Source organism: Carassius carassius, chromosome 30 (assembly GCF_963082965.1).
Source record: "Carassius carassius chromosome 30, fCarCar2.1, whole genome shotgun sequence".
Taxonomy (NCBI): Eukaryota; Metazoa; Chordata; class Actinopteri; order Cypriniformes; family Cyprinidae; genus Carassius; species Carassius carassius.
Window position 1 is genome coordinate 20,526,071 of NC_081784.1, and position 17,709 is coordinate 20,543,779.

The window sequence follows — 17,709 nt, forward strand, 5'->3', positions numbered from 1 at the left end:
AAAGAAAAGATTGATTGTAGAGTCCAGACTGTTGTACTTTATTCAAGCTTGCACAATTAAAAAAGCAAGTTATTCATAATTGTGTTATGTAACAATCAATCAAAGCATGTTTAGACAATGCTCTGGGCACAGAATGTGCAGATAAAACGTGTAAACCCTTTCAAAGCATGACACAGCCTTTAGCTGCTGTCTCTGTCATAACACATACAGGAAGATCATCTGTTGTGTTCATCCAAATAAGAGGAGGAGGAGCAGGGCACATCAAGCACATCCCTGTGAAACATTGCTTTTTTATTGTCTTCAACCACTTTGACAGTAATTAGAAAAGAGCATCTTTAAATTCTGTTAATTTAAAAACAAACAAAAAATCTAAACAGAACAAAACTTGAAAACAAACCCTATTTTGCACCACTTTAACTAATGAAATGACTGTATGGACACATGAATCTCAAACAATTAGACTGAAGAACAGCAAAGAGATCCTCACCACCAGCATCTCTAGCACGCAAAAAAGTTCTTGCTCATTTCTCTATAGAACTGTAATGAGTAATTAATGAGCCCACAGCACTGGCTCAGCTGTGCTCGTATATTATTAGCAGTGGAGCAGACACGCGCATGCCCGCTCCGATGTATTGTCTTTTTTTCAACCCGATTTTCCTCCCCGAACGCGGAAGTCGGTGGACATGACGCAAACTATCAGATGGGTATGGTGAAATAAAAACAAAAACAACGCTTGAACAGACGGGGAAAGACGAGGTAAGCAAACATTTGATCGAATTACGGAAATGTGCATGAAGAGGGTAAACACTGCACCGCTGTCACTGTAACAAAACACACGGTCGTCTTTTAATTCGCCGTGAAATCATTTGCATCTTTTGGGGGGATTTGCATATCTTCTTGTATACATATAACGCATGTATCGTTCGCGTGTCACTTCGTTTAGCACTGCAGAAGGCATTGGTTTATTGTAGAAACAACGCTTGGTGACTGCAGCTCGGGTGCCTGCAGAAACACTGCTGAACAGCTCTGTTGTGCGTGCTGTATTTGCCTTGACTGTGTTAAACTGTTAATGATGTACAAACAACGAAAAGGCATCTGTTTTTAGCTAGCATAATGCACTATTGCACTTTGTTAAACTGAAACAGTCTTGTAAAATGAGGTAAGACGATTGACTTCGCGTCGTCAGCGATACTGATATAATTCTGTACGACTAAACTATTGCCAGTGAAAGATGTGTAGGCTACAAAAGAGAAGGCTGCTGGGAATGTTAACCTCTGACTCCAGAGAAAACCAGCGCTAGCTGATTGCAGTGGCTCTGTTGGACGCATAGTTCTCAAGTCGGTTCTTTTGAACAACTCTTTTCAACGATTCAGTTCAGAAATGATTCTTTTTAATATTGTGACGTAATGTCTCATGTATTTTGACTTCTCATACTTACATACATGTTGTAAAAGGGTTAGTAAACATTGCTGTTTGTTTCCGTTTAGTCGTTTCTTTTTGATTTCGAGCCGGTTGTGATTAAGTCCTGTTTGTTGCAAACATGAATCAACTTCTAATTAATTAACATATAATTTGCATGTAGATTTTACAACAGTGAGATTTCTCTTAAATTGCTCAGGTGAAACAGTTTTGTGCGTTAACATAAAATGCTACGTTAACACGAAACATATTCCCGTTTTATTTGTAGCGTTGCTGCTTACTACAATGAGCCATACGGTGAGTTGTTCACTCGAGTCCGATTCATGAACTCATTCTTCAAGCAGTCCAGCGAACCAGTACAATTGATTTATCGAGAAGATCCGACTCCAAAGAACGATTCGCGTGTTCATGACTCGGATGTCGTTGTAACCAGGCAGTGTACCAGTGCGCGTGGATTGCAGCAGGTCTGTTGGTTGGATGCATCGGCTCAATGAAGAATGGATTACAGCGCGACATAAGTGCGTATTGTAAACATTTTGTTTATGCTGACATTCCTATGTTACACCTGAGTAGTTTTAAAGGCTGGATCAGTGACTGTGTGTTGTCAGGCTCATGTATGCCTATTCTTTAACAATTGAAGGATGGGTTTGAACTGCCAGTTTTGTTGAGTGTTCATGGCGGTAAGCACATATTTACATTGACTACTCTATTAACTGAATCTTTTATTTTTGTTGCTAAGGTAAGACTCTTATAGAAGAGTCCGTGGTTAGTTGTCAATGCGTAAATAACATAACATTTCAAAGACACATTGCAACTTTCTCCGATGAAAATACTAAAACTTTCCCAATTTAAGACAGTATTGCACTAGTTATAAACAAGCACTTGTTTTACATAGTTACTACTAAATATGCCTTGTGACAAAACTTCCCTATGTAACAACTAGCCTTAATTTCCTCTTCTTGATTAAAATATTTAACTCTAATACTCTGAACAGTATGCAGCTGTTATACCTTATTATTGACTATAAGGACAGTAGTGATTTAATGCAGCATTTTTTAAATAACACGATTGTATTTGTCAAATTAGTCTTGCGTGATCTTGCTGAACAGCCTGACTTTTTGTAGACTTTCTTATCATTTTGCAGTGTCACTGTTATCTTAAGAACAGAATGTGGCAGTAGATAAAACAATAGATGGCGGCATTTTCTGGTCCTGTTTGCTTGGTTTTGAAGTTGCATGAGGTTTTAAGAACATTATGTGGGGGGATGTGCTTCAGGAATGGTGGAGTTGCCTCCCTTCCAGTGAATTTTTTAAAAAGGAAAGTATTTCACCAGTGTCGTTCATCCAGGAAGACCTTATTGACTGTGCATTGTATCAAGATTTGCCTTTGACTTCAGTGTTTTGAAATGCCATGTGTGTTTATGGTTGCAGTATTTTGTTGTCATTTCACACAATGTAAAATTATTCAAAGAGGCCATCTTACTCTGTTGATGGGGTAAACGTTTACAGAATGTAAAAATTATGTATAATGTTTTTTTTTATATTGTATAATTTAACTATTATGAATGTGATCAACTATCAAATCAAATATTCTATGTAAAATTGTAATTTGAATTTTTTTAAATTGGATAATCAAATAATCAACAACAGACAACACAAAATTCAATTAAAAGAAATTCACTGGAAAGGTACATTTATTCTATGACTTATGTAAAGGAATATGAATATATGCATATTTAACTGTGCATATCTTAATTGAAGATATGTCATAATAGCGACACTGCATTCTAATGGAATGATTGCACTCAGTTAACCTATAGGTTTTAATGAAAAGCAAAATATAATATATGTAAAAAAGACAGGCATAGGGGAGCTGTTCATAAAATGTGATGAGATGAGATTTTTGTGCCATATATATTCAAAAGAAAAAGTCACAGTGGGTGCTGGGGTCATCTTAGTCCATTTTGCCTCATCTTACCATATGCACTGTATGATGGACTTTATGGAGCTTCAGTGGGTCACACCAACAAACAGACAGGTTTCGGAACACTTTGACATTCATGTCAAAAAACAATATTAGGCCTTTCCCGTATGTTTTTGAAGCACTTATTATAAATATGTATTCGCTGTATCCAGATTCATAGATTTTAAGTCAGGATATCTCATTTGCATCCTCATTCGGAAAAGAAAAACTCCCGCCCCTGGGCCTTCGCTGCATGAAATGTTTATGATTACCATAAAGATGTATGTAGCTGAAGTTCAGACCTGCATTAAAAGCTATATATCTCCGTATCGAAAGGTGCAAATGGAGTTCATGCTATCTCGTATTGCACTGGGGTCTGCAGTCCAGCCAGATAGAGCCATATGTGTAATAACACAATTAGTATAGGGCAATAACACTACTTGATTAAAATAAACGTAGTGATTAAGTTGTGGACCGCTTGCAATGTTATATTTTGAAATTGGTTTTGTTTCTGACTGAAAAACAAACACTGATGTAGGTAGTTACTGTAGAAAGTAATTAGATTCTCTGAAATTGGTTTGACCTCAGCAAGCCATTTAATTACCAAAAACATTTTTCTAAATTGCAAATAAATGGGAAAACTCTTAATAGGGTGAATTCCTGGAAAGTTGGCCGCTATTTGACAATCTCTCCACGTGTGCGTTGCTTTTAATACTGTCTATTCATGAAGCACATTCACCTTTGTGCTCAAATGTGCTTGATGCACTTGACGGAGGTTTTACATATCCACTCCAGCATTAGCTAAGACACTTAACGATTTATTCTAGGATCGTAGGAAAACCCATAATGAGAATCTAATACTTAGAGCTACAGATAGAACATTTTTTTGAATTCCATTAATTTGTCCCTCTGGTGATTTCAAGTTTTTCACAAAGTAATTAGTGGAGTTTGCTATATGGGAAACATTAGTATTATATTGCTCATGCATATGATTAGTTATTTGAACAAACCACTTGTCCCACACTATTTGTATTATCATCATGGATAATACTTCAAATTGTGGAGCTTGTTGAGGGGAGACTGGAAAATCCAATAGGTTTACATTGAAGAAGTGACCCAAGCCATAGAGAGCAGAATATCATAAAGACTTGAGTGGAATATTTTGCAACACTTGCACGTTTTGCATCTGTTTCAGTGTCCAATGAGTGGTGCTAAAAAGCATTTTACAGCATTCAATTTCTGTACCTAAAAACTAATGCAAGTGAAGAATCACTGTTTATTTTATTTGTATCTTTACTCTATGTATTTATTTGTGTTGTTTCTTGTAATTAGATAGAATATTCTTATTTTCTTAATTTTTATTTGAAAGTATAGTTTTTCCATAAACATAGCATATACCGAACTGTACCGAAACTGGGGCTCTAAAACCATTATACAAACCAAACTGTGAGCAAGTTGAACCGTTTCACCCCTAATTTGCACCATAGTTAAAAAGTTTTGGGGTAATGTTTTTAAACAAGTCTGTTATCATTACTGAGGCTGCATTTATTTAATCAAAAACACAGTAAATCAAAGTCTTGTATATTAAAATGTTTTTTGTGGAATCCATGATACCATTTTTTCAGGTTTTTGAAAGAAAAAAAATCTGCATCTATTGAAATAGTTTTTTACTATCGTTTTTGACCAGTTTAATGCATCCTTGCTGGGTAAAAGCAATAGTTCCTTAGTGAATTGTTGTATTATATTCATTGAATGCTGTGGTTGCCAGAACTTCACCGTAAAAAATATGTTAGCAACATTTTAGGTTTTACAGACTTAAATTCACAGTAAAATACTGTATTTCATTAACTGATGTAATTTTTATAAACCAACATATTGAAGTGGTAATATCGGTTATGAGACATTGTATTGCACTGATAACCACCAAAAACTGGTAGTGATGAGAAAGTCATGTAATGAGCCAAAGCTCATCAAAAACAGCTTTTCTACTTATATAGAAGGTGCACAGTGTCATTCACACAAACACTAAACCCCATCATGGTGACACATGATACTGAAATGATGCAAGAAACATTAATTTAACAACATTAAATGTAAGATTAAACCCTAATGTTCACAACTGATAAGAAAAAACTAAGAAGAAACGTTACTTTAAAAAAAAAACAATTACGGTATGTCGCTGTAAATTTATACAATGAATTTTTCTTTTTCACTTCCAAAAAACGTATATTTAACAGGATTTTTTTGTAAAATTACATTAAATCTAATTACATTTATTCACTGAATATGGTATGGAAACTTACTGTTAACCAGTTAACAGATTTTTACTGTAGCATTTTTACAGTCTTTTACTGTTAAAATCACAATTTATTTTCACCATTATAAAAACCTAGCAGCAAAAGCATGTAAGCCATCTTCTTCAACTGCATGCTGCTGTGCTTGTTTAAAGAAGATAAAGCAGAGTCAGATGGGCAGTCAGATGCTGTTTCTCTGACATCTATTTTGCCAGAACATAGTGAAATATTAACAAACTCCTCTTCTAACAAGGGCAAAAAAAGGCAAAAAGCACAGACGTTACAGAATAGCAAGTGGCATTGTCTAGACATCACTGCTCAATGTACCGCTACTGGAAACAAGAATACACTTATGAGTAAATTATGGTTAACCTAAAAATGGTTTTAAAAAGCACATGCCACCACAGTTTCATACAGCCCCTGTAGTTTCTATAGTTTCCTACATACAGCTTCTGATCTGGGCGAAGTTTGGAGATTTATGTCCACGAAACAATAAGCATCCGAATATATTATTTTATCACATTATTTTATTATTTTTACACACTGTATTATAACTTAGGTGCTGCTCGTTTTCTCTTGTTTGTGTTTGACATAAAATGCAATGCATATAGAGCTGGACAGATTTTCTGGTTTGCAAAACAAGCACTTTACAGAATTCCTTTATTGCTGGTACTCTGGCAGCCAACAACAGCACAGCTTAACCCTGCACACATTTTTATGTTTAGTTACACTGAAAAAGTTTCAGTTCATTTAAATCAGTCGATCTTATTACACAGTTTTAACATTAATTTCTATGGAGACAAGAACATGACAGCATCCTAACGGAAGTTGGAATCCATCATGGCGTTGCTCATCAGTTGTTCTGGAAAAAGGTGAAAAAAATGTAACAAAACTATATATTTTTTATTAGTTTTTTGAAAAAGAAACACCATGTAAATGTGTGTACACTACCATTCACGCTACCATTTGGAATCACTATGAAATATTTATTTTTTTTCTTCTAAGGACAAATTAAATGAAAAAAATAAGTAGCTTGGAATAGTGGCTGCTTTTTATCAAACACACACACAAATATCTGTGACTTGAGATTGATATACATTGAAAAAGTATCTGTGACTTGATAAGATTGATATACATTGACTATAAAAATGAATAAATTAGCTGAAAATGTCATGTCAAGGTCACTTACTTCAAAGGTTTCTATTCCAGACAAGTGACAGAGTTGACTGTTGAATCAGAATAAAGTCAAATCAGCTTTTGCATGATTTTAAAGCAGATACACCTAACACAAATGTCATAGTGGCTTATTGCATGACTTTAGGGATTGCAAATCTGAGAGCTTTGAGAAACATGATTGCAACAGTATACTTCGCCTGTATGTGAGAGAGATTTTGGTAACTGCACTGCTTTGAGTTCAGGTTTATGTTGTTATTAAGACCTGCATACTGCACTCTTTCTCTTCAATGAAACTGCATACTGTCCGCCTTTTTTAATGCAAAAGCAGGTTTTTTCCATTTATATTTGTGTGAGGTTTCATTTTCTTTTAATGTACAAAAACAGGATGCTATGCTGCTTGATATTGCAAACTGGTATTTGTTATCATATTTTAATTTATTATGATGATCATAAACACACTTTTGGGCCCACTGTGTAGTATGTGCATAATACAAGCTCACTGTTTTTGGGAGTGTAAATAAGGGGACAGATTAGACCTGTTTTTGGACACCATGTCACTATTTTGTACATTTGTATTAGTTGAATCAGACTTTCCATTACAGATTATTTGCTTTTTTGCTCTGAGTAAGGCCATTTGGACATAGAAAATGTGTTTTAATAGAGATGGAGTGTACAGCTCTTTGGGCCACTCAGAGAAAGAACAATTATAATCCACTTATGAAATGATGAATTGCAGTGCTGCTCAGTCATCATCACTTGTGTGCTTATGATGATCTAGCCTAGGCCTGATTATGTAAAGCAACAAGCAGAATATGTATAAGGTTATATGTTTCACAATTCGGAGCAGTTTTATTTGTCATATTTCATATATATAGAAAGAGAGTCCCAAGGCTCTGATTCTGGTTGAAATCAGAATGTTTTTCCTTGTGTTCTTAGGTATTTTCCAAGGAGCTCTGCCCAGCTGCTCCTCATTGTTTCCATTTGAACAGTAATGGAATAGTTCAACAAAAAATGAAAGATTGATGAAAGTTTTCTCGCCCTCATGCTACAAGATATAGATGGGTTTGTTTCTTATCAGAACAGATTTGGAGATTAGCATTTACATCACTTAGCATTACATCACTTGCTCACCAATGGATTCTCTGCAGTGAATGGGTGCCATCAGAATGAGAGTCCAAACAGCTGATAAAAACATGGCAATAATCCACACTTCACGGACTCCAGTCCGTCAGACAATGTCTTTTGATGTTAGAAACTAAGTGTTTGTAATAAACAAATTCATCTTTAAGACATTTTTAATTCCAAACTCTCTCTTCTGGCTAAAATACAGGACCTCTATATAATACTGCTTTTCCCAGTGAGAGGACAGGAAGTTGACTTTTTCCATGGAGGAAGTGTTATTATGTATTATGGACTCTTTTTTTCAGAATGATGTTTGGAATAATTCTGATGGCACCCATTCACTGCAGAGGATGCACTAAGGAGCAAGTTATGTGATGCTACATTTCTCCAAAACCGATCTAGTGAAAAAACAAAAGCATCCAAATCTTGTATCTAATAATATATATATATATATAAGTAGGTCCCCCACCAATGTTCAAGACATGGTTCATGGTAAAAGCCTGGAAATAACAATGTTACTGTCTGCAGCATATGCTGTTTTTCTTTTGATATTGTTCTGCAAATGCCATTTCCCTCTTATGGCATTAACCTTAAGTTTTATTAAGGTCTGAGAGCACCAAATTCAAGGAAAGATATTTTGTTCCAGTGTATGATGAAAAATCAATGATCCTGAATTTTGCACTTTCGTCTCAGTGCTCTTCTCCTCTTCTCGCCTTCTGTTTCCAGAGACTGTCGTAATGAGTGTGGACCTGCGAATTGATTCAGCAGTGCCATAACTGCATTTGTATGGGGCAATTTCATAGAATCACACATTACGTTATTGCCTTTCTTTTTATAACAATAAAATGGACATGCTGGTACTGGTGTTTTGAAAGTGACTATTATACATTATATATATATATATAATATATATATATATATATATATATATATATATATATATATATATTAAACATGGTAAAATGTGTTTTAACAGACTATATATTTTTTAATTAAATGCTGTGGATAGAGATTTCATTTGTGCCTAGTTATTAACAAACAATGCTTAACATGCAGTAATGCTGTCATAAAAGATTGATAAAAGAAATGCTGCTCTTTTGAACTTTATTTATCAGGAGCTCTGAACAAGTCTCATTAATAAGCATGCAAATATTAGCATATATATATATTCTGGGCATGGTGCAGAAATGCCTCATACACATTTTTAAGTAGTTTATCTGGATACTGCAGGAAGCTTACCAAGAAACCTTTGCATGACCTAATTATTCACACATTATGCTTTAAATTTCCATTCAGGCATTAATGTGTTCAGAAACAAGAACACATCCTAAATTAGCACCTTTTGCACACTAACCAACCATTAACATTTTGATAGATGGCATTTACTTAAACCTAGCTGCCATTTGAGCTTTCTTCCCATAAAAGCAGCAGAATCCCGTAATAAGATAAAGTGATGGCATCAATGCACCGTGTTTTACAGCAGTCTCGATGCTTTTTAGGGACTGTTTTTGATGTTTTGATGCAGTCTGCAGTTTCGCCTTCCTCACTAAGTTTTCAAAACATTTCATCCTCTTGCAAAGTCGGCCGCCATCCGTTTTCCTTCTGTGTCCCCCGCTCTGAATCTGTGTGGATGGAGAGATGCTGAAAATCCGGGAAGGTCTGCTGTCTCCATTAAATTTTCAGGATATGTCTTTAAAGTGGGAGGTTTACTTAGAAGTCTCTGACCGTTTGAGCCAGGAGAAAGTGTGTGTGTCTGTGTGTGTTCAAAAATGCCCTTAGGTCATGTGTTTCTTAATCTCACGAGGCCAGATTTTTGGTGTGCTCACTAGGAGACAATCAGTGTATGGCTTGAGACAATGTCAACACCACGTCACTGTGACGTATTCTATCAAAATATCGCAAGAGCAATTAAAGATGGCAAGTTAGAAGTGTCCAACTTCACATCTTCGTTTTCAGTTCTTCCCCTGACTGCAAGTGGCAAATCTCACAATGGTTTGCAAATCCATCTGCAAACAAAGTCGAATGAATCTTTTCACTATTGGCATAAAGTCCAATTCAGTTTTCAGCTTGTTCTGATCAAGAAGTGCCCGCTTAGACAGGAAAGGTCTGTCTGATTGACATGAAAACAGCTAATCACTGTTTGTTTGGTCCTGATGTGGTTTGATTGGATTTGATGTGTTAGGGAAGGTTTATAGAAATAGAAATAACTAGAAATAGCTTTACAGTTGAATTCAGGATTGAGGAAACTGTTTAATAATGCAGAACGTTCTGACATCTTGTTAATGTTTCCAGTGCAGATACGTGACAGAAACGCATGTTCTGCCACAATAAACTGACAGACACATCAGAGCTAACATGCAAATGTCATACTAATGTCTTTATCTTATTCAGACGACAGGAGGTCTGACCGCATCGAGCAAGGAGTTGTTCAGTAACACTTCGCTTCATAAATTCTGGTTTCCCAAATGGACAATGTGTTTATGCGCAAAACATTAGGATAAACTATTCTTGAGCTCATTCTAACCTCTGAATGTGAAATGAAGGAATTAAAGTACTGCTGTGCAGCACAGTGTGTGTGTGTGTGTGAGGATCAGCAGGCTTTCATCAGTGCACATCACGTCCAGTTTATCCCGCTCTAATCTCTTAACAGTCTGTGAGGATGTTCCAGTACTGCTGGAGTTTGTGTCCCGCTCTGATCTTGAGGTCATGTTATATTGCGCACTGATGAGGTTTAAGCCAGTAAGCCATTTATTAAGCTTTGAATATTTATCTGATATCATCACCCCGGTCACATATGACACTACCTGACAATGAAATTACCCATTTGGTTTAAATCTAGAGGATGGCATGTGACAAAAACACCAGGGATAAATGTTGTTGACTTCTACTATAGGAAATAGAACTGAATAGAAACATTGAATAGAAAACTGCAACAAAGGTGTGAATACAGATTCACATTCAAGGATCTAATGATGCAGAGTAACTAACTAAATAAAAGTAGTGAGGCTTGTAACTTTACTTATTCAGTGGTGTGCAATAGGTCAAGCCAGAGTAGCTTTTTAGTAACAAGCTACTTTTCCCAACATTGTTCATTTTAGTGGATTGGTTCACTCATTTTGTGTATTCTTTTAAAAGCACTGGTTCAATTTTTTTTTTCACCAATTCAGTTCTGTTCTCTGAATAGCATTTATTTTATAAATATTCAAAATATTGAATTACTGTATCTATAGTATAATATTTATGCAGATGCTGCTTTTAATCATATATAATTATCATAAATATATATATATACTACAATTGGAAAGTTTGGGTCAGTAAAATAAATTAATACTTTTATCCATATAGGATGCATTAAATTGATCAAAAGTGACAGTACATGCATTTATAATGTTGCTAAAGATTTACGTTTCAAATAAATGCCGTTCATTTGAACTATTTATTCAGCAAAGAATCTTGAAAAAAATCACCACACAAATATTAGGCGACTGTTTTAATTTTCATAACATTGAGAATCGTAAGGAAATAGGGATGTTCATTTTAACCGGTTAACCGTTAACCGACTGTTTTGACCGACAAGTTGTGTTTTTTATAGAAAGAGTAAAAAAACATAAGTCACATTTTATTATTTCAGAAATGCAGAAATATTCAATATTCAGAAATAGGCATAATGTTGACTCCAAATGTTTACAAACATTATTATAAACACTGTAAACATAGCTAGGTTATTTTAGTTCCCCTCACTCCAAAACAAATCCTTTTAAATAACAGTATTTAGAAAAGAACCAGAATTAAAAATATAAGAAGCTATATAATAATATAAACGACATTCATTTAGGCTAAAACGAATCTGAAACCAACGTTGGGTCTGTCATTCGTCACCAAATCAAATGTTTCTGTATTAGCAATGTATTTGAATGCCAATTTATTACTTATTAGGCTACTACACTCGCGTTCCAATATCAATGTAAAAAAAAACAAAAAAAAACTAAATGTTTAGCATAACATCACGGCTGTATGGTGAAAACACTTCACAGATCTGACTACATATTTAAACTGAGCAGTGTGTTTTTTTCCCCCATATGTTTGACTGAATGTATTTTATTAACAGTAAAGCAACTTCTCCTTTTAATCATAAAGATAATCAGAATTGTAAAAGGTTTGCCTTCATTTGTGTACATTCACAATTAAAACAAATCTTTGTGCTTTTGTAATTGGCTATAAGCCTAAAGAAAACTAGGATGCCGCTTTCTGCTGTCTGGTTTCCTTTCACGCAGCACAAAAATGAACCGAAACTCGGTTAACGCGTCAGTTAGGAAAAATAACCAAAATGAACATCCCTATAAGGAATATTTCTTGAGCACCAAACTATTGCAATGCAAGCTCCATGCACTTGGCCCAAGTTAGGTATCCAGTGCTGGATGAAGGTTTCCTGCATATTTGGTCTTTTCAGCTTGCAAAGTTATTGAATTCAGGTTAAACTCAAATCTGACTCCGTTTTATTATGACCTCGAATTTAGGTTGAAATGCAAATTGGTTTGTAGACTATATCAGTTTATAATTAGTATTCTTCTGACATTTGATTATTCTAGTTAACTCTTCATTTTGTATTTTCCTGTTCATTTGGGATGGGTCTGTCGCTAACAAGAATACAACGTAATCTACTAGTCATTAATTACAGAGTAAAAGAGAATAAAATCAAATGTAACAATTTATTATCAGTCAAGTAAATATGTAGTATGCCATTTACAAGGGTATCTTGACTGAAGTTTTCCTTTAAATTAAGATTATTAAGCTGCCCCAACACTGACAGCTTCTTAAGTGGAAACATAGATCATACATTCAGAAGTTTAGCTGTTTTCTGTTTTCATTCTGGAGGAATATCCAAAGGGAATGTCTAACTATGTCACCTTTACAGTTGCATGGATGAATAAATCTGGGTTAGAGTCTTGGCACTCAGCGTTATCTCTCATACAGGAGACCAGCAGAAGGATTTTCCAAAGAGGGGAAACACTCAGGCTCAGGGTCGTTTCTTAGACAGATCCATTGCTTTTTCGATCTCATGTCATTTCTAGCGGCAAATGCTCATTGATGGATCATCCTTTGTGGAAATGGGATAATTTACCAGCCTGATCAGTTCAGTGCACAGTGCAGCGACTCTCTCTTACTCTCAGAGAGTTAAAACCCGTTCACAACAAGAATTATAACTACAACGATAACTGCATTAGCTTCCACTTCAAGAGGTGATAAGTTAACACACTGTTTATAATAAGCTCGCGCTGCAGTTTTGTTGTCTGCTGTTTTAAATGCTTATGGTCTTTAAAATTGGGTGGATTCGGTTTGGCTGTCAATGTTTTTATCATTCATTATAGCTGTGGTGTGGACTTCTCTATTCTCATAAAATGTAAATGTTTTAGAAATGAAAACTGTATAGTTATAGTTAACTTAATATTGTTTGTTTGTAGTTTTACTTTGTGTAACAGTGAAAAAAAAACCTAGTGAGCTGCCTATATAGTCAGCATTTCTAAATGTGTGGTTATATTTAACATTGTTTGGCGAATATTATTATTATTTTTTTTTTCACAGCCAAGATTTCAGAAGAAATCTATGCAATTGGACATTTTGCATGAGGGCGAAAGATTTCACCCCAACAGATTTTGCAGTGGCTTCAAGTTGGCTACACTGAGTAGCAATAGAGAGCTGTGACTTCTGTGTGAGCTGAGCTTCATATTGCTAATGTGATGCACCTTAAGACTGAAATCCCTGCTCTGGGCTCTGTGGAAGTTGTATTTGTGGCATTCGTAAAGCATACAGTACCCTTCATCACATGCAGCCAGCAGGGATCCGTTGCTGGTCCTCTTAGCCATTCTTTGTTTTATGAGCTTGAAGTTGGTGACTGATTTGAGCAGATGCAAGTATTCTCATCCATTTGTTACTCTGTCAGTTTTGTATGTGAGCTATGTAATGCAATTCAATGCAATTATTATACTATGTGCAATATAAGACAGGCTATTTAACCATATTTGAACATATTGTTTATTTTCAATAATTTATCACAGTATTTCTCTCTGAAACTCCAAAAGGATGAAAAAAACCCAACATTTTTTATTCTCTTTGAGGTATTTCAGTTACGCAGAGACACATTTCCTTCCTTAATCCCCAGATGCTAATCATAACAACTAGTTTTGAACATTTCTGAACAAAATATCAACAGTGTTTGTCTGCAGTACTCGCTGTCAAACTGCTGGAGTGTTACAGTGCAGTTACTAAAGGGTTATTAGGGTTTCAGTGCATTGCTATTAGGTTTTTAGGGCGTTGTTAAGCGGTTACTTAATGGATGCTTTTAGCTTGTTGGGCTGAGTGGTTCTAAGAACGGTAATGAATGGTTGTTGTTATATTTCTTCTTGAGCTAGGTTCAAGGAAGAGCAAGGTTACAAACTGTAAACATCCTGAGTGACATCGCCATTCACATTTGTCCCTTGTTTGTTACCTGGCCTCCAGTTTCTCTCTATAGTTGACCAACAATTAACAGGGTCACATGATTCGATTTCAATCAATTCTCCGTCTACATCACTGTGTGGGAGGATTTGCATAACACCGCCCAAATGTTCACGCTAATGACAGTAGTTAAATATGACCTTTAAACAGTACATACTGTATGTGGCACATCAGATTGACAGACGGCCGCCCTTTTTAACACCTCCACCCTGATCGACTGCGTTGAGGCATTCTCATTCTGCAATGCTCATTTAGATCATGAATGCATTAGTCATCACTCCAGAGGCTTAAACACCATGATTTAGTATTGTTATTATGACATCTGATTTTATGAAAATCCTAAGAATTTGACCATTAGCTTTCTTTCCCACCCAGTCACTGATTTAGTGAAAAGAAAGCCTGTATTTTTTTTGTCTGGAGTGATGTATTTTTTTTGTGTGTTTGTCCTTCCGTCGACACTGAACAAGTTGTTTTACTGATCATGAAAACATGAAATCTACCTACAAAAATGGCAGCATGGACCAGGATCCTTTAGATTCATCATCAAGTCACACATCTCATGGGCTTGGTAGTAAACCATGTGCTACTGCCTTTGTTTTAGAGTGCTCAAAATTATCCTCGGCCTATTGATCCGACAGCACATGAGTGATTGCAGTCACATGGCCTCTGCTTTAATGCGATGTTATTAGCACGGGCTGTTGATCAGTCATGTGGAGCAGTTTCTTCTCAGATAACTGTCCTGCTGTGAGTCCTGGATCTGTATGAATTGACCAGCTGTTCTGTGAGCAGCTTATGAATTAATGGCACTTTTGATGCCAAAAAGGGAGGATTTCATTTGCTCCTCCCCATGTGTTGACCATTATAACAATATCATAATATTAGATCATCTTATGCATTCCCTGATGATCACACAACCAAATGTGAAAATGACTTCAAGCTGTTGTGCTTTTCAATAGGATCCAAAAAAATGTGAAACTAAAAAAAAGCTCCTATTTAGTAGTTTCTATGTATTTTTTCATTACATATTATTTTATCAGAATAACAATTATTGTGTTCCAAAGAGCATGTGCAGATGAGGTCATGATCACTGTCACAAATGTGCTTATTTGATTATTAACGATGTCAAAATAGTTTTAAAATATATTTTATATTTATATCTTCATATTTTATATATATTTAAAGGAATGAAAAAGATATTTATGCATATATTTATGTTTATATTTATTAGATTGAAATGCATTTACCTATTGGTATTTTATTGACATTTTACATTCATTTAAAATAAATATATATATTTTTATATTACATTTTTAAACCGTATTCTCAAAAATTCTATTTGTAAAAAAAAAAAAAAAAAAATCAAACCAGACAAAAAAAAGTTTTTACAAATAAACAAATATTTAAAAAAAGTGTGGACTCAAGCTTTTGGACTGCACACTGTTGGTTTGAAACAGTGCTGAGATATTCAGTATTGTCAGTACTAGCTCACTTCAGCGTCCAACAGTTTGTCATACTGCAATTTTGTGTGTCTGTTAATTAAGTCATTTGCACCAGCAGACGGTGCATAATCTTCAGTCTGCAGTGCCAAACTGGGGAATTTTGTCACGATGCCGGTGGTCACTGTGGCAATTCTAGATGCAAAGTCTTACACACAACACGGCCGTTGACATGGTCACGATGAGATGGTGATAGTTAACGGCCGTTAAAGCAGACTTTGCATTGTCTCAGCATGATTTGGGCTCATTGTTCTCCTTCAAAGAATGCATTTCATTATGGAGAATATGGGAGTTGGTTTGTAATTGGTGAATTAACTTCTGCTGCTGCTTCTCATTTCCTCACTCACTGCGTGAGACTTGATGTTTTTGTAGTTCAATTAAAATGCAGGAGTGTTTGTAAAAACTTACCGCGATTTCACCGTGTGGGATGTTTTCCTGATCAACATCCTTGTTGGTCTTAAAACAAAATTCTCATTAACATATTTTCTGAACATTTTTATCCTCCTATTATTTAATTCCATTTGCCTTCTTATGGCACAAAAAACTGAAAGCACTTGATCTGGCAAATTCGTATGATTGGCTGAATTGGCAACAGGAGTAAAGGGCTTTGTGTATGTATGTATCTATCTATCTATTTATGTATTTATCAGTTAATTCATTCATTCATTCACTGGATAATCACTGGATTTGTCAGAGTATTCCAGGATGGTGATAAAAGGCTGCAAATTTATATAGATATTCATTGAAAAATATGTTGAAATATGCTTTCTCTTGAACGAGTGTTTAAATAAGATCACTGTCATTTTTTAAACAAAAGTCAGCGCTGTTTACCCGGCTCAGTTATAATCACACTAGGGCTGGGCTTTATAGCTAAAATTGACAACACTTGATCATTTTTTTTCATATCAGTCAATATCGTTAATTATCAAAATAATTTAATATCTTTATTTCTTTATGGTCAGAACATGACGAACACGCCACGTATTTGAATTCTTTACACTTTTCCAGGTCTTTTTTCCTTAAAATAAATATCTTAATAATAATAATAATAATAAATGAATTTCTTTGTTTCTGCATGTTCTAATGAGTGATATTGTATCAAAGATTTGTGTTGCCCGATTCTGACATGTACTGTATCTTCAGAGCTGTTTGCAGTGCTGGCTGCAATATTAATAATATTACAAACTGTTTCTCTCATAGTTGCACATTTGACAGTAGCTTGAGTTAGAATGCAGATGTAAATTTATGTTCATTATCAAAACAGTAACATCTGTTTGAAACAACCTCGTTTTTATATGGTAATGATGAATTATTATGACTGTTTAATTTTTATTAAAATTAACCATTGGTCTTCCATAGTGGCATGCATTTGGATCATGATAAGCAAACTTAAAACCACACATATAGCACATCAGTAGCATGGTAAAAAATGTAACTATATGATTTCTATGTACTTGTTTGAAAAACAGTGGTCTGAATACATTTAGTATAAATGCACAATGTTATAGCTTAATCACAAAAATACTTGTATTCTATTACTCCTTTCATATATTGAATACATCTACATTAATAATATAATAAAATTCAATATGAATATCCCACATTTCTGCCACAATACGATGGTGCAGTAGTGTTACTACAGTAAATCCATGGTAAAGGATGGTGATTTGTAGATTAAAAAGCCTTCTTACTGTATAGTTGCGCGCAGATTTTTGCGATGATTACCGTTTTATCGCCGAGCCGTA

At 35.0% G+C, this 17,709-nt stretch overlaps 1 protein-coding gene across 6 annotated transcripts in view; it reads left to right on the forward strand.

Moving 5' to 3' along the window:
- Positions 1-562: 562 nt before the first annotated feature.
- The window catches only part of LOC132110875 (E3 ubiquitin-protein ligase MARCHF8-like), a 102,946-nt gene continuing 85,799 nt past the window's right edge, over positions 563-17,709 (forward strand). The window contains exon 1 of one of the 6 annotated variants that reach the window (XM_059517915.1): positions 563-756. The gene's annotated coding sequence lies outside the window, so the exon portion shown is untranslated. Of the gene's footprint in view, positions 757-1,791; positions 1,938-1,983; positions 2,100-17,709 lie in introns of those variants that run through there. The other 5 variants (XM_059517909.1, XM_059517912.1, XM_059517914.1 and 2 more) reach the window with 5 other exon arrangements.